At 41.5% G+C, this 26,275-nt stretch overlaps 2 protein-coding genes and 1 long non-coding RNA gene across 10 annotated transcripts in view; 2 read left to right on the top strand and 1 right to left on the bottom strand.

Moving 5' to 3' along the window:
* The window catches only part of FAM53B (family with sequence similarity 53 member B), a 119,276-nt gene that overhangs the window by 60,477 nt on the left and 32,524 nt on the right, over positions 1 to 26,275 (top strand). The window lies entirely within an intron of this gene.
* Positions 4 to 17,364, top strand: LOC132592164 (uncharacterized). Its single transcript, XR_009557608.1, has 2 exons — positions 4 to 4,241; positions 4,489 to 17,364. It is a non-coding gene; the product is annotated as an uncharacterized LOC132592164 (long non-coding RNA).
* Positions 14,715 to 26,275, bottom strand: part of LHPP (phospholysine phosphohistidine inorganic pyrophosphate phosphatase) — a 165,487-nt gene continuing 153,926 nt past the window's right edge. Inside the window, exon 8 of the transcript XR_009557607.1 lies at positions 14,715 to 14,852. The gene's annotated coding sequence lies outside the window, so the exon portion shown is untranslated. The remainder of the gene's footprint in view (positions 14,853 to 26,275) is intronic.

The following is a 26,275-nucleotide window of genomic DNA, read 5'->3' as shown; positions in this document are numbered from 1 at the left end:
TAATTACATTGTATGGTTATGCCAAACATTTACAAAACACATAAAGTATGTATTTACATTATAGACAGTGTGCAACACACTGATGTGGTAATACTGTGTAATTAACAAAAGCGGGAAGCTGGTTGAACCCCCCCCAAAAAAAACCTGGTTCAATTGTGTGTTTTGTTTTGCTTGCTTGGAGTAGAGGTAATTGTTTCTGGCCTTTCCTTTTATTAGTAGGAGACTGATTGTTTTTCTAATGAATTTGATATTTAGGATCATAACCACTAGCCCTCCATGCCCTAATATGAAAGGTTTTGCTTCTGAAAATTTCATTTGTTCATAATCTGTAACTCACTGGTCTTCAACTGGTGGATCATGGCCTGATCCAAGGAAGGGGGGGTCATAGCAGGATCATGACCACCATGCACTTATATGGCAAAAGATTAAGAAATAGGTCCCCAAATATAAGTTTGGGTTAAAAGTGAGCTCTGGGTCTGAAAAAGTTGATGGCTGTTGCATAACTTAGTCACTTTTGATAGCTTAGCCTTATTTGAATGAAATGGTGTTTCCTATAAATAGGCAGCATAAGTTTCAGCAAGCAATGGTTGGGTTTTTTATTAAAACAAACTTATTGTTAGAAATTGCAGAAGAGGTGCTTTCAAGCACATGCTTGTGGGAAGCCAAGGAAAACCTCAAGGGCTCTTAGTGTTTGTTTTATTTCTTGATGAATTCTCAAAACTGGGGACGTTGCTGTCTATGAGTGTTGACTTCAAGCAGTCTTGTCTTCTGTAATTTTCCACTTCTTTATTACATTTCATTTTCAGTTGTGAAACAGAGGTCAAAAATTTCCCCTTTAGTCAGGAATCCGAAGTGTGAGCAGACAAGAGATCTGAAGTGCACATCAGGGAGGATGTTGCTCCCATAAATTCTTAACTTTCAGAATCCATTTGTGAGATAAGTGGCCTTTAAAATTGTGTGGCACATAACTAAGCTACAATAACTCTTCGGACAACAGGACTCCAAACCAAATTCATCTTATTACCTAATAATCAAGGGTTTTCTTTTAGTGATTCAGCATTTTTTGTCTGTAATTTATAGGCATGCACTTGTTGATAAAATAAAGATACCCTTGTGTAAAACAGAGATAAACTAGGGTTTAAAGATCTGATAGCTTCCGCCGCCCCCCAGCAGCAGTGCATTAACTCTGCTTTATCGGCATAATTCCTGTTTTGCTTTATTGATTTCTGCAAGCCAAAAAAAGCTCCCCACATCGTTCACCTTTCACTACCTGTACTACTCTCAACATTGTTGTATGCACTTAAAACAGCTGTTGCACCGTCATGAAAATACGATCCTTTCCCATTGTTTGTATTGCTTTCGATTACAGTGACACTTCCTTAAAAAATGGTGCCGGGTCATCCATTTTAGTTGTATGCCGCCTTTCCATAGTCAATACGGCTTAAGATGAAATGTGCTGCACGTGGTATTTCTGTTAGCTATTTTTGTTAACAGTGAGTCTCCCAGGCAGGTACAGCTGATTAGAAAGCTGCAGTTGTCCTCTATTCCCCCTTATCCAACACAATGACTTTTGACAGTGGAAACTCGTTTATTTTCGTTTTATAAGACCGTGATGCTTTGCAATACTTTTATGACTCTATGGGTGATTGAGTAAGTTCGTTTTCTTTTGTGTTTATGGGAATGCTTTTTCCTTCTCTAGAGAAGTTCGAAAGATAAAAAGGGTAAGAAAATAACATGCTTGGGTGATTTCAGGGGGAGACATACTACATTATACTGCTTGCAAGTCCCCCTTTGAAAATGTGTGTCAGTGAAATTTAATATGCTAAGCTGCTTTATTAGCTTATAAACTGGATAGGTAGTAAAAACAACCTTATTATTTTTTACGAGTCCCAAGTTGAAATCACACAGCTAGCATCACTGAAGGCCTTTTCATTTTCTTGTACTTGTGGAAACAGTTTAAATTATATAGTCATTCATGTTTGTACCCAGGTATATATAGGTTGTTTCATTTGCTCCAGGCTGGTATCCAAGGAAGTGGTAGAGGCTGGAAGCAGGGATGAAAAAGGCACCTGAATGAAACAAACCTATGTGGTTGGCTTAGCTTTTCATCTGCAGGGCTCCAGGTACGTCAGGCATATATTAAAGCAGCACATTGGAGGCTTATAACTGCTGTAGCATTGTAAGCAGCTCTGGAATAGAGTTAAGTGTCCATGATTCTGCAAACATGTGTCCTCTTAGAATTGTGATAGGAAAATTTGTGTGTTTACCCGGAAAAGTGATGGCAAGAGAGCAGTAAAATGTCACCTTTACCGCCATATAGATGACCATGGTTATGAATTGGATCCTGACAAAGGGTACTTTTGGATGGGTGTTTATTGTGGGGTCAATGCTGCTCATGGATGTTAGTTTTTTTCCAGCAAAGGGTAAATTTAGTATGGATTTGCCCTTTCAACATAAAATCCATTTTTTAAAAAAAGTTTCATGCCAGTGACCTGTTTATGATCGCTGATTGGCCCATCTGCAGTATTCGCTCCCAGTATGGAAGCACCCAAAGTTAGTTGAACTTGGGCCTCAGTAGAATATGACTCAAGTCCCATCGCTGAGTGGAGGTTGGTCCATTCATGAGGCACTGCCCCATCCAACCTTCATCTGCCCTCAGTTTGTCCTCACCTGCTTGCCTTCTTGCCTTCTTACTTCCAAGAAGTTCCGGAGGTGGCACTGCCTGTAGCAACTTCCTCTTCCTTACTGTTAAGAGCTGCTCTTGCAGAACTCAGCAGGAGGAGGAGGAGGAAGAGGAGACAGAATTAGAATTGGCTTGCTCTGGTTGCCATTGGCTCTGGCTGCACTTCCCCTTCCTTCTAGCCTACTAGTCTAAATGGGGACCAGCCACCACTACCCTTGATTTCACTGGGCAGCTAAGCCCAACATACGTATTCTGGATCCAACCCCAATGGGTTCAGTCTGCGCTCAGTTTAAATGGAAGTTCTGTAGTAGTTCCTGCACCACTGAATGGAGGTGGCACATCAGAATTACTTTGTGGATTTTTCAAATTTCATTACTGCCGGGGGGGGGGGGGGCTGGATCCAGTTCACGGGCTGTATCCTTGCCTCCCGAAACCCCATCTGTCGCCTGATGTGACCCATTTTCCTGTGCCTTTGTCATTTGAAATCAAACTGCTCTGGCAAAGGAACAGATTTTGGCAGAGAGCCACATCTTTACGTCCCATACCCATATATGACATCATAGAATCATAGAGTTGGAAGAGACCATAAGGGCCATCCAGTCCAACCCCCTGCCAAGCAGGAAACACCATCAAAGCATTCCTGACGGCCATATGGCTGTCAAGCCTCTGCTTAAAGACCTCCAAAGAAGGAGACTCCACCACACTCCTTGGCAGCAAATTCCACTGTCGAACAGCTCTTACTGTCAGGAAGTTCTTCCTAATGTTTAGGTGGAATCTTCTTTCTTGTAGTTTGAATCCATTGCTCCGTGTCCGCTTCCCTGGAGCACCAGAAAACAACCTTTCTCCCTCCTCTCTATGGCATTCTTTACTATATTTGAACATGGCTATCGTATCACCCCTTAACCTTCTCTTCTCCAGGCTAAACATACCCAGCTCCCTAAGCCGTTCCTCATAAGGCATTGTTTCCAGGCCCTTGACCATTTTGGTTGCCCTCCTCTGGACACGTTCCAGCTTGTCAGTATCCTTCTTGAGCTGTGGTGCCCAGAACTGGACACAGTACTCCAGGTGAGGTCTGACCAGAGCAGAATACAGTGGTACTATTACTTCCCTTGATCTAGATGCTATACTCCTATTGATGCAGCCCAGAATTGCATTGGCTTTGGTGTAGGGCAAATGGGCTTGGCCAAATCAGCTTTGTTGGTCAAGTGGGGATGCCTGGCTTGCCTGATTAGACTGAATGTTCTCCATCACTGCTTTTTTGAAATGATTCATATGAGTTAGGATTCAGCAAGTTGACATTAAATTTTACTGTTTTGCTTTGCTAACCTTCATATGCGCAATATAATTCAACAGCTGTGCACCAGTTCACACATCATACTTTTAATGAGGGCCAAGATGCTGGAATCTTGGAAGCCACGTTTCAGGTTACAGACTCTGCTAACCCAGAAATAGTACCTCGGGTTAAGAACTTTGCTTCAAGATGAGAACAGAAATCATGTGGCAGTGGCGCGGCAGCAGTGGGAGCTAAAGTGGTACCTCAGGTTAAGAACAGTTTCAGGTTAAGAGCGGTTACAGGTAGGTAGCCGTGTTGGTCTGGATCGAAGTAAAATAAAAAAAATTCCTTCAGTAGCACTTTAAAGACCAACTAAGTTTTTATTTTGGTATGAGCTTTCGTGTGCATGCACACTTCTTCAGATACCTGAAGGTATCTGAAGAAGTGTGCATGCACACGAAAGCTCATACCAAAATAAAAACTTAGTTGGTCTTTAAGGTGCTACTGAAGGATTTTTTTTTATTTTACTTAGGTTAAGAGCGGACCTCCAGAACGAATTAAGTTCTTAACCCGAGGTACCACTGTACTGTACTGAAATCCTGTCTGTAGGGGGCTGTGAACTTGAATGGAACAGTGTGTGTGAGAGAGAGAGGGGGGGGGGGAGAGAGAGATCAACCCTTTTCCTAGAGGCCAATTGTTCTGATCAAAATTGTAAAGGAATCTTCTGCCATGCAGGCAGAAAGCAGCTTGGAAGGGAAGAGATTTTGATTGGAAAAACAACCTGTAGGGAAAGAGTTAATCATTCCCCACACCATTCCAATCAAATTCACAGGCTCCTACAGCTGCATTGAAGCAAAAAACAAAAATATCAGTAGACATCCCATGCATCTCCCACCTCTTTGGACCTGACTAACCCCATGTTGTAAGCTAACTTCCCTCTGCCTGGGATGCTGAAGAAAAGAGAAACACACTCCTGTTTGGAAGATAATTTGTGCAATTACTTTTAAGTTGCAGTCTTTGTTGTAATTATAGAACTGTGTTTTAAGCTAAAAGACCTTGCTTTGTGCATATTCCCCAAATTACTTCTTCTTCCCCTATTAATTTTAGTGCTTTGCTGATCTGAATCCAAAATACTTAGATATTCCCACATTTTTCCTGGCAATTGTCAGGCAGGAAGAACAGAGCTCAGCCCCATGCTAACAATTGGGTACATATAACAGCCATATTATAAGTACTGTTTTCACACTCTAAACATATTTGGCGTTTGAATTTGCCCCCAAGCAGTGATGGTGCACTATATCTGACAGTGACGAAGAACAGCACAATATGTTCCTCTGTACAGCAAGGTTCCTGCTGTGCAAGACAATACAAAATCTTTTCTACTGCATCTTTGTAAGTGAACAGCCCCTCTTGTGTGGGTCCTTGTGTGATCTAACCATCTGCATGGAGGAACTAAATAAATTAGTCCCAAATGGTGGATCAGAGTCCCAGAAAGCCCAACATGATGGAATACTACAAGGAGGCTTTCGGGCAAAACAGATTTCTGAGTCATTCTAATTATGATCAGGCTTTTTCATTAGATGAAGCTGCTTTTAATGAAATGCAAAGAATCAGTCACCTTCTTCTAATTTGTACTAAAAGCTATTTTGATCATGGTTTTTCCATGCAGTGCTTTCCCTTAAATCCACCTTAGGGAGGCCCAGGAAACATTTTTCATCCAAGGATGGGCAAAAACCAATTAGGATTTAAAAGACAAAAAACAAGAAAACCCCAACCAAACAACAACAACAAACCCCCTGAAAAGTGTGTTATGGTTGAGATGTGAATAGTTTGGAGAGAAGGCACTACGGTACATGCTAAAGGTAAATGACTTATGATTAATGTGTCTCACAGCAACATTATTCTTTCCGTACTGTGCAGTCATCACCACAGAAAGTAGCAATTGTGATTGCCAGTGCTGTAAGCTCAGCTCAAATTGGAGAGCCAATGTGGTTTCCTGACAAATCAGGAAGTCCCCCGTTAAAATCTCACTTGATGGCCTTTTAGACATGCCACAGTGTCTCATCCAAGGCAACCATCCCCCATCTGCAACATAGAGATGATAATAATGCTTACCATACAGGGTTGGTGCAAGGAGAACAAAAAAAGGTAATGTGTGTGATTTTCTTTTAAATTCAGTTCTATGCAATTACTAAGCTTTATTAAATGTAGGGAATTGTAATTGTCAGGTTAGTACAGTGGTACCTCTACTTACGAATAACTCTACTTACGAATGTTTCTATTTACGAATGGAGCTCCGTCCGCCATCTTGGATGTGGTTTAGATAGGATTTTTTCTACTTACGAATTTTTAGATAGGGTTGCTTCTACTTATGATTTTTTTATCCCAATGCATTCCTATGGGATTCGACTAACAATTTTTTTCGATGCGTATTCAGAACGCATTAAATTCGTAAGTAGAGGTACCACTGTAGATCCTCATGGTTGACTTAAGCACTCAACCTTGGGAAGCTTCTCAAAAAGTTAGCCGCCTTGTATTATTATATGCTTCAGGAACCTGGATCTCTCCATAATGAAGGCTGTTTGGACTACTGGTTTGAGCGTTTAAGGTCTGTTCTTGTTTAGTTAAATGTGAATTTATTTGTAGCATGCATCCCAAACGTGATCCATCCTGCCCTTTAATAGAGCAGTTCATCCCATAGCATAGTAATCCACCCTCTGAATATACATAAGGGTTTGGTGGATTCTGTTTCAGTGTATCTGACGAAGTGTGCATGCACACGAAAGCTCATACCAAAATAAAAACTTAGTTGGTCTTTAAGGTGCTACTGAAAGAATTTTTTTATTTTGCTTCGACTCAGACCAACACGGCTACCTACCTGTACATAGTAATTTTTATTTTTCATGTTGTGCCCTGACAGTAACAAGCATGGCTGCTGTGCAGAGCTGCGTTATCACACAAGGACTTTAGAAACATGTTTACATAATGAAAGATCACACACCATTGAACTGGGATTTTTACAAGCATTCTGGTAGAAGCACAATGAAGCCTTTTACAATTACTGGTGAAAAGTAGAATTTTGCCTAAGGCTGCGGACTAATTTAGAAGACTGGAACTCTTGTTCTCAATTCTTCCTTAGATTTTTCTCAATGGCCAGAGGCAAATTGCTCAGCTTTCCCCCACCCCCTGGTCCTCAAAGGATTGCTGTGAGCCTGAGCCTATTGTTTGTAAGGATCAGCAAGGTTCCTAGAAAGTGCACTCTGTATAAAATAAAGCAAACAAATTATTACAGGAAATTATTGATGGTGTTGTTGTTTTTAAAAAGGATCCCAGCATTTAAAGCAGGAGACACACAAGGAGTGACCACACTGTATGATAATGTGCATTCTGTGTTGGATTTTGGGGGGTGCTGTGTGCATGACATCGTCTCTGTACCACAGTCCAAAGTAGAATGGATGAAATCTGTGCCAAAAATGCACTTCTCGAGTGCTTGTTGTGTACTTGTGTACACAGAGTGCTTTCTCAGGTCACCTCCTTTTGGGGCAGACCTACTCATGTCGCAGGGCTGTGCCTCTCCCTTCACTGCGTTTAACATGTCTATGAATGAATTTGGTAAAATAGGAAGCAGTAAAGTAACTCAGTTGTTTGTTTGTCCGTCTCTTTCTCTCTCTGTATATCCTCTGTATAGCAACACACCAGTTCCCTCTCTTTCAAAAGATTGTGAAAAACCTTTAGCGCCCCCCCTTTTTTAAAAAAAGAAAGGTCTGTTGAAACCCTAATTGAGGGGAGAGGAATAGAGAACACACACTAGTTTGAAAATGTGACCACCCATGTGTACAGAAGACACAGATGATATTTATTTCACAAGATTTATATACCACTTTATTGCAAAAAAAACCCCTCAAAGTTGTTTAGAAAAAGAATAAAACAATAAAATTATTCGTCAAAAGAGTTTAAAAACTAGTATTTAAAACATTAAAAATTATATTTAAAAACTGTTGTCGGCCTCTGTCTGTCTTGAGAGACAGTGGAATGTACTTCCAGGGATGAAGTCAAACCACTAGAGAATCACAGCACCTGCTGTGGTTGCAGAGGCTGGTGACTCGTAATTGTGCCTCCCATGTTGTTTGTGCTGCATTAGCAGCACCAAAGCGAACTCTTTGGGGCGCAAGCTGGTCCAGCAGTAGTGTCCACATGGATGCTGAAATGGTAAAGGTAAAGGGACCCCTGACCATTAGGTCTAGTCGTGACCAACTCTGGGGTTGCGGCGCTCATCTCGCGTTATTGGCCGAGGGAGCAGGCGTGCAGCTTCCAGGTCATGTGGCCAGCATGACAAAGCCGCTTCTGGCGAACCAGACCAGCACACGGAAACGCTATTTACCATCCCGCTGTAGTGGTACCAATTTATCTACTTGCACTTTGACGTGCTTTCGAATTGCTAGGTTGGAAGGAGCTGGGACCGAGCAACGGGAGCTCACCCCGTTGCGGGGATTCGACCTTCTGATCGGCAAGCCCTAGACTCTGTGGTTTAACCCACAGCGGCACCCTGAATGAACCTCTAAATGCAGGTACACATGTGCAAGATTTTCCTGCATGTTGAGTATCTTGGCTAACCCTACTGAAATAGGTTTGGGTTCTAGCCATCGATGATGAAGGAGCTGAGATTTCTCTTTATTTCTTGTTTGTCACATAACACTGATGTGTTTTGAAGTGAGTAGGGGATCAGAAGGAGTAACAGTTACTGAGCAGAGGTATCTTTCTGTCCTCTTCTGTGCCTTTTAATATACCATGCTGCTGGCTGCCAGCGCTGTTATCTCTACCCTAATCTGTTTTTTCATAATGTCTTGGCCATTGCAAGCTCTGCAGGTTTGATCTCATGTTAATACAATAATGGATTTATCTTTGCAAATGCCAACAAGGTAATTCTACTGATACTATCTGCAGTTTTGAGCAGTTTAATTGCAGGTAATTTTTAATGGCTGACTCATAAGAGAGAAAATGAAGCTTGGTGGTAGAGGCAGATGAAAAGCTGTTCTCCGAGACAAAATTCCCATCGTCAGCACCAACATCTTGTCGTCCACCCCCTAAAATTAATCGCTTCCATTAATTTTTATGAATTGTAAGCACACAATGATTTCTTACACATCTTTACTCAGAAGTAAGTGTGATTAGGTTTGCAGCCTTCATGCTGAGATGACTAACAGGCACATACCCACAAGTGATATATATATATATATATATATATTGAAGGATTCATCCTCCAACTGAATTTATAGCCTGGGATTCTTGAAACACAAAACTGAGTCCTAGCTTTGACAGCAAGTTGCGGTATATCGGGAATGTTTTCAAGACGCCACCTTTACCCCCATGATAAATTGGTTAAAAAAGCACATCGTTCCAATGATGTAGCCCTTGTATTCAGATTACCTATTCTAGGTCAACATTGTACAGTACTACAAATTTAAAATGGGTTTGACTTCTTCCTTTCCCTTCTGTAGAAGTATTGAAAGATACATGTGGGTGTTGTAAATCCTTTCCAGCATCCTTTAAATAAAAAAGCCCATAAGTCTTTTCATGAATGCACTGATCTAGTAGGGTGCTGCAGCCCTTTCTCGGTTGTTCTGTAAATCCATGTGTACGTAGCACATGGATACCTAGGGTGGAAATATTTTGCTGATCGCAAGAAGACTTCAAAAGTTAGGGCTAAAGTAGCATTGTGCAATGTAGAGACATAGTTACGGTAAAATATGCTCATATGTTGCATCATTAATGCCTTAATGTCTGATTGAGTAAATGCTTTCTAATTCTAATTCAGCATTACCAGACTATCTAGTGCTGATGGGAAATGCCTATGATGTAATCTGAGCTACCCATGTGATCATAATATCTATACTTTACCACCACAAATCTGCTTCCCTGGAGCTGGCAATGATTCCTATATTAAATGGGTAGTCATGTCACAAAAGGGACCTATAAAACCAGGTCTGATTTGAAGTGTACTTGGTAGAAACCTGAACCAGGACTTTAGAAGAACAAAATTTTAAAACAAAGACCAATTTAGCAAGAATAAATGTGTTGATCTTTAAATCGCCTTTGTTGTTTCTATTAATTATACACAACTAATTAACCACCCCTTTGATTGTGATTCATAGCAAGTTTTAAAGTGACTCTTCAACTGCATATAGTGAGGTTCTGTTGGAATTGGTTTGTATGTGTTACTTTTCCAAAATCAAATCTGGGATCTGCTCCCAGCTAGGAATTTGGGGCTATGTCTATAAAGTGCCTCCCAGTGGCAGGCCTTGGCAGAGGTTTGTGTGGGGTTTGTGTCCATGTGTGCCGTTTCCAGGAAGGTATACTAATTGTGCAGGACCTTTGAGTCATAGTTATTCTTTTGGCTGTTCTGTCTGCTGATTTTGCTAGACCCTTTCATTTCATTTCCCCTCCATTTTTTTTACATTAGCAGCAATCAGCATAGAAACTGACACAACTCTCATGTGGTTTGTGGTCTCAGACATGCTGAATTAGCACACCTAAGACCAGTAGAACAAGGAGGAGAACATAGTATATGTTAAACATGTATGCTTATATGTTGTGTGGTACAAAACAGCTTCTGGAGAAGTTTTAAAGATATTTGTTTATTTAAGAACATTTGTTATACCATTTATTTTAAAAATATCCAAAGCAGTTTACAACTTTTTGAAAAAGCACTACAACCAATAAAAGAATTAAAGCTATATAGCATTTATTTTTTAAAAACCCTAAAGTAATGGATGGTTCTCAACTAATTGTTACTCAGAGTAGACCCATTGAAATTAATTAGCATGGCTAGGTTAGGTCCAATAATTTCAATAGGTCTACCATGAGTAAAATGTAGTTGAATACCACTCAGTATCCAAAGTGCTGATATCATGTGCCAGACCAGACCAATATTACTGGTTGGGGAAGAGCTGAGTGAACAAATTAAGTCTTCAGCATATGCTGAAAACCCAATATGGTTGGTGCATGCCTAATTTCTAAGGGGAGGCTGTTCCACATGGCAGATGCGACCACTGTGGAAGCTCTCTTCCATTCACCAGTCTAGCTCTATTGTGCATACATACCGTATAACAACCGTTCTTCCTCTTCTCTTCAGAAGACTGATATGGCTTGCAGATGCATAGTAGAGTTTCATGCATATGTGTTCGAGATTTGCTCGGGCGCTAAAACCAGGGGCCTGTGCATTTCACTCCAGAAACAACAAGGTAGACGCAACTCCCCTGAAAGCCTCTGTTGGAAAACGTACCCCAAGACTCGTCCCTCTGCAGATAACTAATTCAGACATATCCATTTTGACATGGATGTGTGCAAGGGCTCCCTTTGAAAAGCTGTCCCGTGAGCGCCAAACATTATATAACGGGCCTTTAATGCCATCACTGCTTTTGAAAGGAATTTTGTCAGGAGCTGCTTGAGGGTGAATGGTGCAAGTATCTGGAGCGCCTGTAGGGACGTCCTCCCCTGCTTGCCCCCTACAGAGAGAGAAAAGGGGAGGCTGCCATGCGCTTTGAAAACTGAAAAGCTTTCGGTTTAAAAATATGTGTGTGAGAAACCCCGTACCCAGGCAAGTTTAGGTATTCAGAGCCTCCAGCATATATAACACTTCACTTTGGCATTTGAGGAACTGTAAGTGGGGTTTTTGTGTTTGTTTCTTTTTGTTTGGGCAGCAGCAGTGGTAGCTACAGCTGCTCATGGAGCTTCCTCCCCCCCTTCCTCCCCCTGTTTTTTTTTAGCACCATTTTAATCCCTGACATCAATCAAGCCACAACACTTAAAGGGGGCACAAAAGCTCAATTTGTTCTAGTATTGCCCTTGACATGCTTTTCTCTCATTGGGGAGGCGGGAGGACAGAATTGTAATGTAATATAATAGAATTGCATTAACTTCTTCTAGCGATAGAGGGAAGGAGGAAGGTGAACAGTGGTGCCGAGCTTTTGAAGAGAGCTGCTCAGTATGTAAAAGCAACTTAATTTGGCAGTCTCCGCCGTGTTAGCTGCTTGCTTGGATGAATCATTAAAAATTTTGGGCCCTGCATCAGATCTCTACAATATGCTCTGGGTGCCCAGACTCCATTGTCACTACTGGCCCAAGGGATGTTCCAAGCTCTCTTAACAAACAGGGTAATATCAGATAAAGGGTAGGGAGTAATCAGGTTGTTACACTGAGTTGTCAGATCTTAGAGCAAGGCAATGTTCTCCATGTATCAGGCAATGCAGAGGTAGGTACGAAGGATTAGGCTATAAGAGAAAAGCATGAAAGGAGAGAAGCAATACATTTCAAGCATAAAGCAACAAATGCAGTTTGCATGTGTGTACAGATTGTGTTTCCCGGTTGTATTCCTTTATAACTGTGTCAAGCCAACTCAACCAACTCCCGAATCCAGTTTGACTGAATCCAGTGCACAAACTTTGACTGAATCCAGTGCACACATAGTGCAGGTTGCAGTCTGTCTTCTGTTTAGTGCTAAACTGTGTATGTAATACCTCTTGTGTTGCTGTACATACATATTTTTCATATATTCTAAGTATGATGTCATAAAGTATTTTCATTTAAAGGTATTTTGTATGCAGATAGGCTTATTGCAAGATTTATGTTTGTGCTCAATTGTTAATTTTTAAATGCAGCATCACCTGGTAAATATAAATGCTTGTTATTTCTATTTTCATTGGTGCGGCCTCTTAAACTTGGCTTAGTTTAGGCCCTTAGCATATCTTAATCTGGCCCTGCATACAATTTAATGCTGGGCACAAGATCCTTGTCAATGGCATCACTGTTGATAATATAATTATGGTGGTGGTTCAGAGACATGGAACCTAGTTCTTTCAACCTCCACAATCTCAAATGTAGGACAGTTATTATTATTTTCAACGTGGAACATAGTTAAACAAAAGGCTTCACAATCAAGAGCAACTCCTGAACAAAGAAGATTCGAAAGATCCAACAACGAAGTATGGGAACCAAAGGTAGCAAACACTGAACATTCCTTGTGGCAGGAACATAAGAAAATATTGCCCTGGTTTCTACCCTGTTTTAATGCACAATATTTCAAATGCTTAACTATAATAGGAATGAATCTTGACCCCCCTGTCTCTTTCATCCCTTCCCCTTATGAGAAATGACTCTGCTTCTTCCACGAGGGAAGAAAATTGTTTGCGTGGGTGCTGTGATTTTGAGTTGAAAATAAGTATCAAAGCTAAGAGCAAACATTTGAAAGAAATGTGAACTTAATTTGACCGGATTCAAAGTGGGTGTTAATTGCTCCACTTTGACCAAAAGTTAAACAATGCTGCCTTTTGAACAGCAGACACAGCAGCCCTAAGGCAATGGGATTTGAAAAACCAAAAAGACCTAGGGAAGCATAGTTCCATTACAGTGTGAGCATATTTAACTCATTGCAAGAAACATGATAATTCAGTGGTTCCCACATTCATTCCACCCCCCCACCCCCCATGGACCACTTGAAAATTCCTGAGGGTCTTGATGGAATATTTAATTATTTTTCTTTCTGTGGTAGCAATTGTAATACTGTATGATTTTTATTGTCTTTTTACAGACACCCTGTAGAACACCTGAATGAAGCTTGTGGACCATCAGTGGTCTGTGGACCACAGTTTGGGTACCCTGTGACAAATGATAGCATTTTATTTAGTTGAAGTTTTGTTACTTACGGAACAAAGGGAAAGGTAGTAATGTAAGAATGTCTAATGTTGGTATAACGAAATTGACAGTAAGGAATACAAACATCGTAATCTCACATGACAGTGCATTCATTGGACTGGCATATAAATACATTTATGCCTGCTGATTCATCAGTCTGTCTCGGTCATGTATAGAATGATCAGTTATCAATTATAACTGCATTCATATATAACATTTAAGCCCTCCATATTCGTTGCTCTCTAATTCCCATCACTCACCAGCCAGCAAGGCCAGTAGCCAGGGATGAGTTGGAGTCCAGCAACATCTGGATGTTTAAACTGCAGTGTGCATAAGCTGCATATTGGCACATGTAACTCAGGTACTCCTGTTATGCTTCTCCTTTCGTCCATCTGGTAGCAACAAGCAGTATATCTGCTCAAGACTGGATCCAGAAATCCCATTCACAGTGAGTAGAATGGCCTTAACTCTGTTCAGGACTGTCTAGCACCACCTATAGATATATACCATTATTCCCTGATTTAGAGCATTAAAGATTCAAACCTCTCCATTCACTTAATAATGGAGACAGGGTGTGTGTGTGTTACTGTATCACATACAGGCATCTCCTTCATTAGGGCAATGAAATCCTGAAGGAGGAAGAGGAGAGTTCAGTATACATCTCAGAGGCTTGAAGACACTTAAATTATGTATACTTTGGTGTGAAATATTCCAGTGTTCTGAATTGTTGTTCAGCAGTATTGTTGAGGTACAAAATCAGCTCTGATTGAACCAGAAAGCTTGTATATATGTATTTAAAAGATCCATATGTATTGTTGTTGTTTAGTCGTTTAGTCGTGTCCGACTCTTCGTGACCCCATGGACCAGAGCACACCAGGCACTCCTGTCTTGCACTGCCTCCCGTAGTTTGGTCAGACTTATGTTCGTAGCTTCGAGAACACTGTCCAACCATCTCGCCCTCTGTCGCCCCCTTCTCCTTGTGCCCTCAATCTTTCCCAACATCAGGGTCTTTTCCAGAGAGTCTTCTCTTCTCATGAGGTGGCCAAAGTATTGGAGCCTCAGCTTCAGGATCTGTCCTTCCAGTGATCACTCAGGGCTGATTTCCTTAAGAATGGTTTGATCTTCTTGCAGTCCATGGGACTCTCAAGAGTCTCCTCCAGCAGCATAATTCAAAAGCATATCCATATGTATAGTCTTCAGCAAAGACTATGGGGAGATATACAAAAAGAAAAGAAAGTTAAAACATAATTTTAAATAATGTCTTTAAAAGCCTGGGGAAAAATGTATTAGTGTGGTTCTGGGAAAAGCCCAACAATATTTGAGCCAGAAATTAATCCCTAAGAATGTAATTCCATGGTGCCACCACTGAGAAGGCACTCTCTCTCTCTGGTCACCACCCACCTTACCTCAAATATTAAACATCCTGCTAAACAACAAATCACATTTGTTGGTGGGTTTTTAACCAATCCCACCCTTCCAAGAAAGAACAAAGGATGGCACTTAGAATGGCTATACAATTTTTTTATCTGCAGAGCATCCTATTGCAGACAGGGCTCACAGATGGTGTCTGGCCCAAGGTAGCACAGAGGCAATTTGAGCCTTAGTCCAAAAGGGATCTTAAAAAACTATGTAAAACTGATGCCTGATAATATCTACCTTCCAAAAACCTAGTTCTATTTAAAAAATGTCATTAGCAGGCAGTGCCTTAAGGTGGAAATAAAGTATCTTTTTGTTGTTGCCTCTGTACTGTGCCATACCTGTTCACAGTTCTGTTTCACACATCCAGAATTTTGATAACTTCATTAGTGGTTCAAGTTGGTAACCCAACCTTACATACATTCCATGACATTGTGGCTGCTTGGGGAATGGAAAGAAACTTTCACAAGTAGTGCCATGGCAATTGTTGCATAACTGCATGCATCACCAAGTTCACCCTCTATAATTGTACACATCTCCAAGGGTAGTTATGGGAGAGGCACAAAAAGTCCCAGAAGATATAAAGAAGCTTTGTAATGTGTTGCTTTTCTTGTCCATGCCTGCTTTAGCACCAGGATGCAACTGGGGCAAGTCCCCCAATGCAAACAATGTGTGTGTTTCCCCATCTTAGTTGCTTAACGCGTACAAAGTGGCTTTCCCACAGCCTGAGGATTTAAGCTGGGGAGTGAAACGTCATGTTTAACTATAAGACAGCTTTGAATAGAAATTGATATTTGTCATTTTTTACTTAGTCAAACTATAGTATATCTACTACATTTGGTAAACAGAGCACATGGGCCACAACCTTCTCTTCCTGTGAGTTGCAGCCAACTAAGTCTTGCTCAAAGTAGATCCATTGAAATAAACCCAAGTTAGTCATCTCCATTAACTTCAGTGGGTCTACTCTGAGTAAGACTAGCACTGGATACAACCAACTGGCCCCTATCCAGAGATCTAGATTTGTGGGCACCTTCCTGCCAGCAGATGATCAGTGGTGCACAGAGGGAGTGTCACTTACTGTATATTGGTAGGTCATAGGTGCATTAAGGTACTGAAAAGAGGTTATTCCTTCATTCAGTCAATCACAGCATTTCTATACCGCCGATAAATAAACAGCTTTGTGGACAGTTCACAAAATAAAAGTTAAAGCAATGAAGTATAGATATTAATCAAGTTAAAATAGCACCATGGCACAACGAGCAATGCAGAAAACAATAGTGTAAAAACCTTTTATTTGTCCTCCTGGTTGCATGGGAGGTGAAGAAGCATGCTATTGTAGTGCTGCGTGCTAATATGGTCGTTGATAGGAACAATGGACATTAAATTGCTTGGAAGCCACTCAACAACGTTTTCGTTTCTCTTTAGTATTAACACCAGAGGTACTACCCCTCCCCTAACACCCCTACACCCCTAAGGTGTATGGTCACTTAATATGTTACAAAACTAGCAAGTACGCTGCTTAAGGTGCTTCACACAGAGTAGTCAAACTGGTGTCTTCCAGATGGTTTTTAAGACTACAACTCCCATCATCCTTGACCATTTGCCATGCTGCCTGGGGCTGATGCAACATCTGGCAGACACCACATTGGCTACTCCTCTAAGAGGGATTCTGACTTTACAGCTGTCTCTATTTTTGCTGTAGGAATCTGGGGCCAGAATCTGAAAGGAAATGTTAATCTTAAAATTTTGTAGTGGCAGAAGAGAATTAATTTTCTTTTTTCCAGGGTATTCTAGCAGCAGCCCAAGGCATCACATCCTGAAGGATCTGTGCATTGTCTTGAGTATAGACGACATTCTTGTTCATTCAGCCATTGTATCATCCCCACAAACTATGGACCCCCTGGTACACAAGATCAACCTTCAAAACCTCCTTAAAAGGTGAATTTGAAATGAGTTTCATGGCAAAAACAATGATAGAAGACAAACCAGAGAAAGGATATTGAAGCAGACAAGCAACCACACACAACCACACCAACCAACCAACCATCCATCCATGTTCTTAGCAACGACGAGATATCAGGGAGGGCTAAAAACAATCATGTGTCAACATAGAAAATATATTTGGTAACAGAATTTCAACAGCTGCAATGTGGATTATATAGCATTAACTGTTTGGCAGGAAACACTAGCTGGAAATGGCATGAAGTTAATTGTCATCAGCAGAGGTACAGCTATAGTAGCTGATTTCAGATGGTATGGGTGCTCTTGCCAAGTTGTTGGGGCACTTGCTTGCTTCCCCCCCCCCCCCAAAAAAAGCTGAGGGTTTGTTGTCTTTCTGAACTCATGTTCTGGATGATCTCCAGACTACTCAGATACAAATGGATACCTGATCCACTGAGATGTGGCCAAGTCACAGGTGGTTGGCTAAGGTACTGACAGCACCATCTTTTATGTCAAATGGGCCATTGAAATGTATGTGGCTTTTCAGGGCCAGATGGATTTGAACATCAAACGTGTTTGGAGAGGTTGGGGGTGTAGGGAGAAGGGGAATAGACTGCAGCCATTCTGGTCCTGCACAATGAGAGAGTATGGCTGAATGCAGACAGCCATTTACCATTCCTTACTTACTATAGTGTATATTTTGCTACTTGGTAAGCCAGTTATTGTATTACGTAGATTGTCAAGTGGTGGAGGGTAGTTTTATCACACGACTGCACCTTATCAGAAATCGAAGGGGAAGGTTATGTCTGCTCACCCTTGATGTGAAGCTAGTATAGATAATCGTCTTGTCAAAGGTCTGCATTATCACTTAGTAAATGGTCATGTGTCTTTCCTAGTGACATGCAAACTGCATTCATTTTGTCTCAAAATCCATTCATTTACTAAAATCTTTAATAATAGTTCATTATGCTTTTCACATTTTTTTACAATAAAATGGTTCAAACCCTTCTTTCCCCTTCCCAACCTCCCTCCACCTCCCCTTTGCCCTTTAAAAATATTTCCTTGAGCATGTCTATTAAAAAACAAAACCTTCAAACTTTTCCAGGAAAGCTTTAAATAAAGCAAAGAAATACAATTGGGTGGGTAACGTATGCCTCCAATCTCCCACACCCACTCTCTTAGTTGAAAATAATAAACATCACTTCTTGGCTGGGATAATGGGATTTGTATATTTTCTTCTGCCTTCTAAGCTGAATTGGTAGGCAGAGAAACAACAAATCCCATGCTCCTCATCAGAAAATGATGGTCTTATGCCTGTTCAAGAGCATTAAAGTCAAGTACGGAGAGAGCAGCAAATCCCCATATCTCTCTAGCAAGCCATCCCTACTGCTAATTATGCACCATGCCCTATCAAAGGCAATTTGTTTTCATTTAGAAAGTAATAGGGAGAGCTCTCTTTGAAATGGGACAAACCCCATTTCAAACCAGACTCAAATTCAGAGGGGTCTGAGCTGGACTCAACATTGGTTTAAGATTTATTTATTCTTTAACGGAGGGAGTCTGTATTGCAAACTTCCAGACTTGACTAATTCTGTCAGTAGTATTTAATAGTGAAATCAGATCTGCCAGGTTGGATTTTAAGGTCTTAAGGGGAAATTGCAGCGGTTCCACCCCACCCCACCCCACTCCTGACTTTAACAGCTTCTCTTTCCCTTTCCTATCTGGGCTTTTGTTTTGTCAGGTTTCAACAAGGTCAGTCTGCCCCCAACCCCATATTCACAGCCATACCAGCTAATTTCCCTCTTCACCCTGTGCCTTTCAGAGATTTGTAGCCCTCAGATTGCAGCTTCTGACCACCCACCCATATATCATATTTGGCCTTAGACCCATAAACCACCATAGCTGCTGGAATCATTTTCTGGTTTTCTTCATAGTCCCAGGCCTTCCATCCTTGCTCTGGCTACAGTTGCACCTTAGGAGCAGAAGCCAAGGATTCTGGCTCTTGCAACTGCATCTGCACCATCATCAAAAGCTGTCTCAGCTAAGGAATGCCCTATGTGGTTACTATCATGAAGTCGTGATGCATTTTCTGCAGGCACAAAGTGAAATATCATATATTAGACCAAATTTTGTGCGATTCTTCTTCAGGCATAGATGATACGTAACTAAAATAAAACAGAGTGGAGCAAGGATGTTGGTTTTTGCCGGGGAAGGATGCTTTTCTCCCTTGTGATAGAAATGCCTAAATGGAATACCTAAATCCCAGTTCAGCAAAGAAGTGGCAAATGAGAGGAGCAGCTTGTGTGCCTCTGGAAGGAAGTGCTGAGAGTCTATTCTAAGGCTGCAGCAGCCTGAATGGTCATTTGTAATTATATATGCTCAGGATGCAGTTCTATTTATTGCTCACAGTTTGCCTTAGATTGATCTAATACAGTGTTTCATTTCAGAGTCAGCAAAGTTTTGTTTTGTTTTGTTTGTTTTAAAACCCATTTCTATTTCTATTTCTATTTCTATTTCCATTGAGCATTGGCTTATGCATGTTTCACACAATTAAAAAATGGATCTTTGGGAAGGACATCTGGAGGAGAATATTTTGATTTTGAAGGCTGTCCAAACTCCATCAGTTAATATAGATCAGAATATTGGCAGCTGTGTTGGTTCTGCAGAGAAACCTAGACCAAATATAATATATTTGCCTTTGGTTCCATTGGTCATTAGAATCATGCATGCTTTTCAAGTGTATCTCTGTCACCAGACATAGGTGTGTGGAACAAATTAAAAATACAACTCATGGTATCTTTAGGCTGCTGGGTTTGCAGGTCATACAACAACCAAAAAAGGCAGTAGTTTTATTGAAATTAGTGACAGTAGTGGGACTTATAATAATTTTTTATTTAGAATAAGCACTACAGTATATTGCAAGTGATACTTCTGCTGTGCAGAATTGTGCTATGCATTAGGCACACAAGATAGGGCAGAGGGAGAATGACAGTATTCAGGAACTACCAAATGATTATTTAAAATGAGAATTACATGGTAGTAAAGACAACAAACAGTCCTGTGCATGATTTGAATTCTGTTGGTGCATTTGCAGCGGAGGCGTCACTCTGCAACTTTTGTCGTGGGGTGATTTGGCAGTGCCCAAAGGAGAGGACACCCAGTTTCGTTTCGTATGCTTTCCATACATATGAGCATTGTAATGTATATTCCTAAAGCAAAGGGTCTAAAAAGAGAGGTAATTGCTAACATAAGCCCGAGTTCTTCCTTTATAATATTTATTGTAATCAATAGTGTTGATTTTACTCCCATGACCTTCTCCCTCCCTGCCATCTGGACATCTCAGGTGACATGAAATGGTTGCAAGGTCACTTTTTTATGCCCTCCCAGGAGGTAATAGGCAGCCCCTGTCACTGCTGGTTTGCCTTACTGTATTCCTTACTACCATTCAAAACTCAAAAAACGATAGCCTGTTATGCATGCTTTCCCATTTCCACTGTCTCATCTAACCCTGCTTGAAATCCACCCAGTTCTCCACGCCTACCATTTCAACAATACATATTTCGTGATTCTAACTGTCCAGATCTTCAGAACTTTTTTTTTGAAAGGCGATTTAGGAATACTGCTAAACAAATAAATCTCGCTTGGTTAGCCTGACTTTGAAAGCTAGTGTTTGTCTATTCACATTTCCATGCCTCCCCCCACCCACCCTCAAAATAGGTGGCACAGGGAGAGGAAAACTACATACTGGGAGGAAAGAATGAATTCATCAGTGTAGTATGCAAGGGGATGTTATTTGCAGGCAAAATATAATTCCTTTTGCCTTCATGGTAACAAAACCTGGAAGCTAGTCTGAAGCACCATCCCTCTTTTAAAAGGGGAAAAAAACAACACCCCTCTCCTGAAACACTGCTATTCCTAGGACAGGATGTGAAAGCAAACATTAAGTATGTTTGACTTATTCATATTTTTGACAATTATCCTCCAAGGATTATTTTGGACATTTCAGTTAAAAAGGGGGGGTTTCCATTATATCTGAGGGTGGAAACAAGTTGCTGGAAAACAAGATGCAAAAAGATTTGGCTGCCTTTTTTGCTAAACCCTATTTGACTCAGGAAAAGCTCTTCCTTTGTCCGTTTTTTTGGGGTGTGTGTGTGTGGCGGTGGCAGAGTGAGACTCATAAGAAATCCGTAACATATCCATTACCCTTCTTGCAGTTTCCTAAGGGCCTTAATATTACTTCTGCTGGGGCTTCCCTAAATCCTGTTATGAGATTTGTGTCTGGCAACCATAGCACAGTACAGCAAACTTGTGCCTGCGGTTATGTCCCCCAAAGTTGTAACAAATGTACAATGACCTTAATAGATTTTTCTGGCCACATGTGAAGAGTTTTAAAAGTAAGAATCTGCATAGTGACTCGGGCCCCAAAATGGACTACGAGGCAGTATAGCTGGCATAACATTGTATTGATATGATCTCAGTGGTCAGGCCTCACAAGTCTAGCTGCTGTATTTGGAACTAACTGCATTTTGAACAGTCTTCAAAGGCAGACCCAAGTGGGACTTAGCTGCAGGTTACCAAAACATGGATCACTTCAGCTAGATTATCTTAATACTGGTAGTTTCATAGCTGTTTCATAGTTTTTAAGTGGTCATATTGTAACACCAACATTTAAGGTTAGAAAGAACAATAGAGTGTACCGTAATTACTTCCTGATGGCCACTAGAAGGTTTGCGTTGACATGAGTGGGAGCAGAACTGAAGCTTTACATGTTTTCTAAGAAGTTGAGAGGGACTTAAAAAAAATAAATGTGTGTGTTTCTCTGAGGAAAGATTTGCCAGAGCTGATGTGAAAATCAAATTGTCTCCATGTGGGAGTAATATACTAACTGGCACAGAGAAACATAGCAGGATTAGACAAGTTGGGATCAACATTCTTGACTTTGGTGGAGCTGATTTCCATAAGGACTGGGAGATTTTGATATTACAGGGAAGCTGGACGGAATCCTGGAGGCAAAAAGGAATTGGAAGAGAACTGACCCTTTTCTCCCTGGGCTGTGATGGTAAAGATAACAACAACAACATACCCGTGTTTCCCCTTTTTAAAGACACCGTCTTATAACTTTTTCCCCCTCAAAAAAACACAGTGTGGCTTACTTTTGGTGGGATGTCTTATTTTTTTATTACTGGTACAGTTTTTATGGCTCAGGGTGCTGGCTCAGGGCGCTGCTGGGCTCTCTTGAGTGCTCGGCGCTGCAGCAGCCACCGGTTCCGGGTGGCGGGGCGGCAGGCGTCCTTGGCCGGGCCAGGCGGAGGCCGCTGGCTCAGGTGCTCTGCCCGCCGCTGCAGGGCGCTCCAAGCTCCTTGGCCAGGCTAGGCGAGGAAGAAGCAGTGAGCCCAGCGGTGGTGGCAAGCACGGAAGCGGCAGGGACGGCGGTGGACGAGAAGGTGGAGCGCGGGGATGCAGCCAGCAAGGCGGGAGCGCGATCAGCTGTTAAGCGGAGCTCTTGGAGTGCCGCTTCACAGCTGATCGCGCTCCTGCAGTGCCGGCCGCATGGAGTGACTCTGTGAGTGGAGGTGCCTGTGGGGGTTGGTTTCCACGGTGCGGAAGTATGGCTTATTTTCGCGGTATGTCTTATGTTTCTCAAATGCTTAGAAACCCTGCTATGGCTTACTTTATGACTACGTATTTAAAAAGGGGAAACAGGGTAGGCATCACTTAACAGGATGGCCAGTCAATGTGGCTGATTGTAATGAAACTGGGGCTAAAATAGTGCAAGTTTGAATAGTATAAAATAAAATAAAACTCTCATTATCTCAACTTGCATAAAACTGGATCCCTGTGCAACCTTCCACATTTCTAAGTAAACAAGATGGCATGGAGAGGGACAGGTTGGTCTGAGTTTATTCTAGAGGAAAATAAGGTAAATATGTATGTATGATAGTGGGTGGTCTCAATGCATTTTTCATAGCCATGGCCCATTGAATTGAACTACTACTACACATTAGGCCATGATCCTAAGAGCTGCAATGGAAACGGGTATTGCATTTTGGCCAGAAAGCCTTGGATTCAATTGCAGCATAGCCTTGAAGTCCACTAGGCGACTTGAGGCAAGTTGTTACCACTCAGCTCACGCTACCTCACAAAGTTGCTGTGAGAATTAAATAGGGAAATGTGCTCCGTGCCTCTCGGAGCTTCTTGGAGGAAGGGTAAGCTACAAATACAAAGATTGCTACCACTGGGAAGGGGTAGACTGTGCCAAGTGGTATTTTGCTATATATAAAGAGCAGGTCAGCAGCTGGGACCCGATGGCCCATGGTGTGCAGCCAGTCCCTCAGTGCCTGTGGGACTTACCTGTGGTTTACCTTTTCAGAGAGAATAGCTTCCTTTTGGGGCATGGGGTGGGCGAGACTTTGGAGCCTGGAAACATTAAAGGTAAAGGGACCCCTGACCATTAGGTCCAGTCGTGACTGATTGGGATTGCAGCACTCATCTCGCATTATTGGCCGAGGGAGCCGGCGTACAGTTTCCAGGTCATGTGGCTAGCATGACTAAGCTGCTTCTGGTGAACCAGAGCAGCCACACGGAAACGCCGTTTACCTTCCCGCTTGGAGTGGTACCTATTTATCTACTTACACTTTGACTTGCACTTTGATGTGCTTTCGAACTGCTAGGTTGGTAGGAGCAGGGACCAAGCAACGGGAGCTCACCCCGTTGCGGGGATTTGAACCGCCAACCTTCTGATCGGCAAGCTCTAGGCTCTGTGGTTTAACCCACAGTGCCACCTGCGTCCCATAACACCCGCGTCCCGGAAACATTACACCGGCTCTAAATTGTGAACCATAAAGTTAGATAACAGTAGTTGATAAGAGTAAATAAATTATGTTCTTTAACTGTAAAAAAGGGGGAAATGGTGATTGATGGCCTACCCTGTCTTGTTGGATTTTGTATATTTCATTTCTTGTTTCACTTTTAACTGCCTTTGTGCCCTTGGGGGGGGATTGTAGCATGTAATATATGATAATGGACAGTGATCCTTTCTTACCCAGTAAAACTATAGCAATACTATGCAAACAGAGCTGGTTGTCTTTTAGAATGCTGAAACATTCTACATAAATGCCTCTGTGCCTGCTGTGAATGTGGGGAGGGGAAGCCATGCCTGCTGAACCTGCCCCCAGTTAAAGGAAGGGCAAAGGCACCTAGAGCTGTATGTTTGCAGGCCTCTTTTTCAGACCCTCTGGTGAATGTGTGGAGGTCTCCACGCATGTGTGGAGACACTTCGGAAGAAGCTAAAGCCAGGATATACTTGCGAGTTACCGACATGAACTATGTATGCACATTTATGAAAACGTTTGTACTTTCCTATTCTGCTGTAAGAATATCAAAGGTTGCTTGTCCAAGCTGGCAGACACAAAGGAAACAAACGTACTGTATGCGGCGATGTAGCAGCTAACTTTTCTTCCACAGGAAAACAGTTCAAACAGGCAAAACCCGGTCTTATATATCCTGCTAATATGTTTGCACAGAGCCGAAAGCAATGGAATGCAAAGTCTTCTAGCCACCCCCCTTCTTCTTCTTTTTTACTACTGTAAGGGAAAGCAAACAATTTATAGGAGGCATTAATTATTAGATGAGGTATTTCAATTAAAGTAATTGCATGAGAGACTATGCAGGGATTTGGAAAAGATTAGTGAAAGCTCATGCATTATTCATTTGCTTTGAACTGGGGTAAGATTGGGCATGTCACTTCTTTTCAGCACCATGCTATACACGTCTACTCAAAAGTAAGTTCCATTGAAGCAACTGTGTCTCCTAGGATTAGAGCCAACGGCTTTTTTTGTTTTTTGTTTTTAAATCAGACTTATCTTTTATTTTCTTCGTGTTGAGATCAATATACAATACTTTTCAAATATAAAAAATCCTGCAGCCTAACTAACCATGATAGAACTAAATCTAACCAGCTCTAGGGCATGTTATTTATTTATTTATTATTGCACAAGATTTCAGTTTCTCTTTAGCTTTAGTTTTTAAATAATTGATACAAAATGTATACTTTCGTCCTAAAACAATTCAACAAACATGCAGTGTAAAAAGTAGCATTTTTTTTATAAAAAAAACTAATAAAGCCCAGAAAGTCCTGGCAGTGGGGGGGGGGAGGCTGCCTTTGATACTGGATAATAAATGGAACAGAACGTTTTCCTTCTCCTTCTCCTCCCCCTCCCCCTCCTCTGCCCCCCCCCAACCACCATGTGGTCACAAGCAGCCACATTTCTGGATGTTGCCCAGCCTCTTCCACCATGCCCTTAATACAAAAGGACTTGCACTCCAGTTCTTATTGCAGCAGTTCTGTTCCTAATGAATGGCAAACCTGTCAGCCCGCTTGATTTATGTCTGAACCTGAGACACCTATTTAAATCTCATGTAACAACACCCTGGTGCAGATGCCAGTGGCAGTGCAGCGCTGGTCTCGGAGCTGTTGAGCTGTCTAGACAGTTTGAGGTGATAGGTCATTCAGAAAATGTTACAGGACTGCATGTGCCATAATTGGATTATTATGGAAATTTGAAACCAGCTTCCCAAAGTGGTGGCCCATTTGGTGGCTGCATTTTTCACCCTTTCAGCGTAGAGAAATAAAGTGGTGCCATTTCTTAGTAGTAATCTCTCTCTTTTTTCTCTCTCTCTCTCTTTATGCTGTGACCTTATATACACTTACTTGCCAGTAAACATGACTCTGTGGAACTTACTTCTGGGGATTGGTTTCCACATTGCATAATTTCCCTATGAATATTATTGCATTATGATATCCTATAATTGCCTTGCTGTGTGATTATTATTATTTTTAAGTTGCACAGGTCATTAAGTTCAATCTTCTGTACTGAAACAGAAAACCTTGTCACCAAACATATCTCTTCGATTAGCCTGCTCTACATGTTAGCTGGTCACAGCAATGAAGCAGGGACTATAAGTGCAGGATAAAGAATAGGAAGTTAATAAAAAGTCATCCAGATTACTCAAGCCCACTAACATACCACATGTTTCTGGAGAAATATAAGACTCCCCCAGGAGCTCTTGCCAGTGTGGCCTGAGAGAAAATGCCCAGCTCCAAATGTAGTGACTTGACCCTTTGGTTGTAAGAGCAGATTCTGTCCAGCAACTAAAATAGAAATTATTTAAAGCTCTGTAGTACTGTACATCATCATCATCATGAAGATATCCTGTATTCGAAAGAAGAAAATTTGTATCACTAACATTTTTTATATTTCTAACATTACAGG

The sequence above is a fragment of the Zootoca vivipara genome, chromosome 5 (genome assembly GCF_963506605.1).
Source record: "Zootoca vivipara chromosome 5, rZooViv1.1, whole genome shotgun sequence".
NCBI lineage: Eukaryota > Metazoa > Chordata > Lepidosauria > Squamata > Lacertidae > Zootoca > Zootoca vivipara.
The sequence above is the reverse complement of the archived record's forward strand: the minus strand, read 5'-3'. Positions and strand labels throughout refer to the sequence as shown.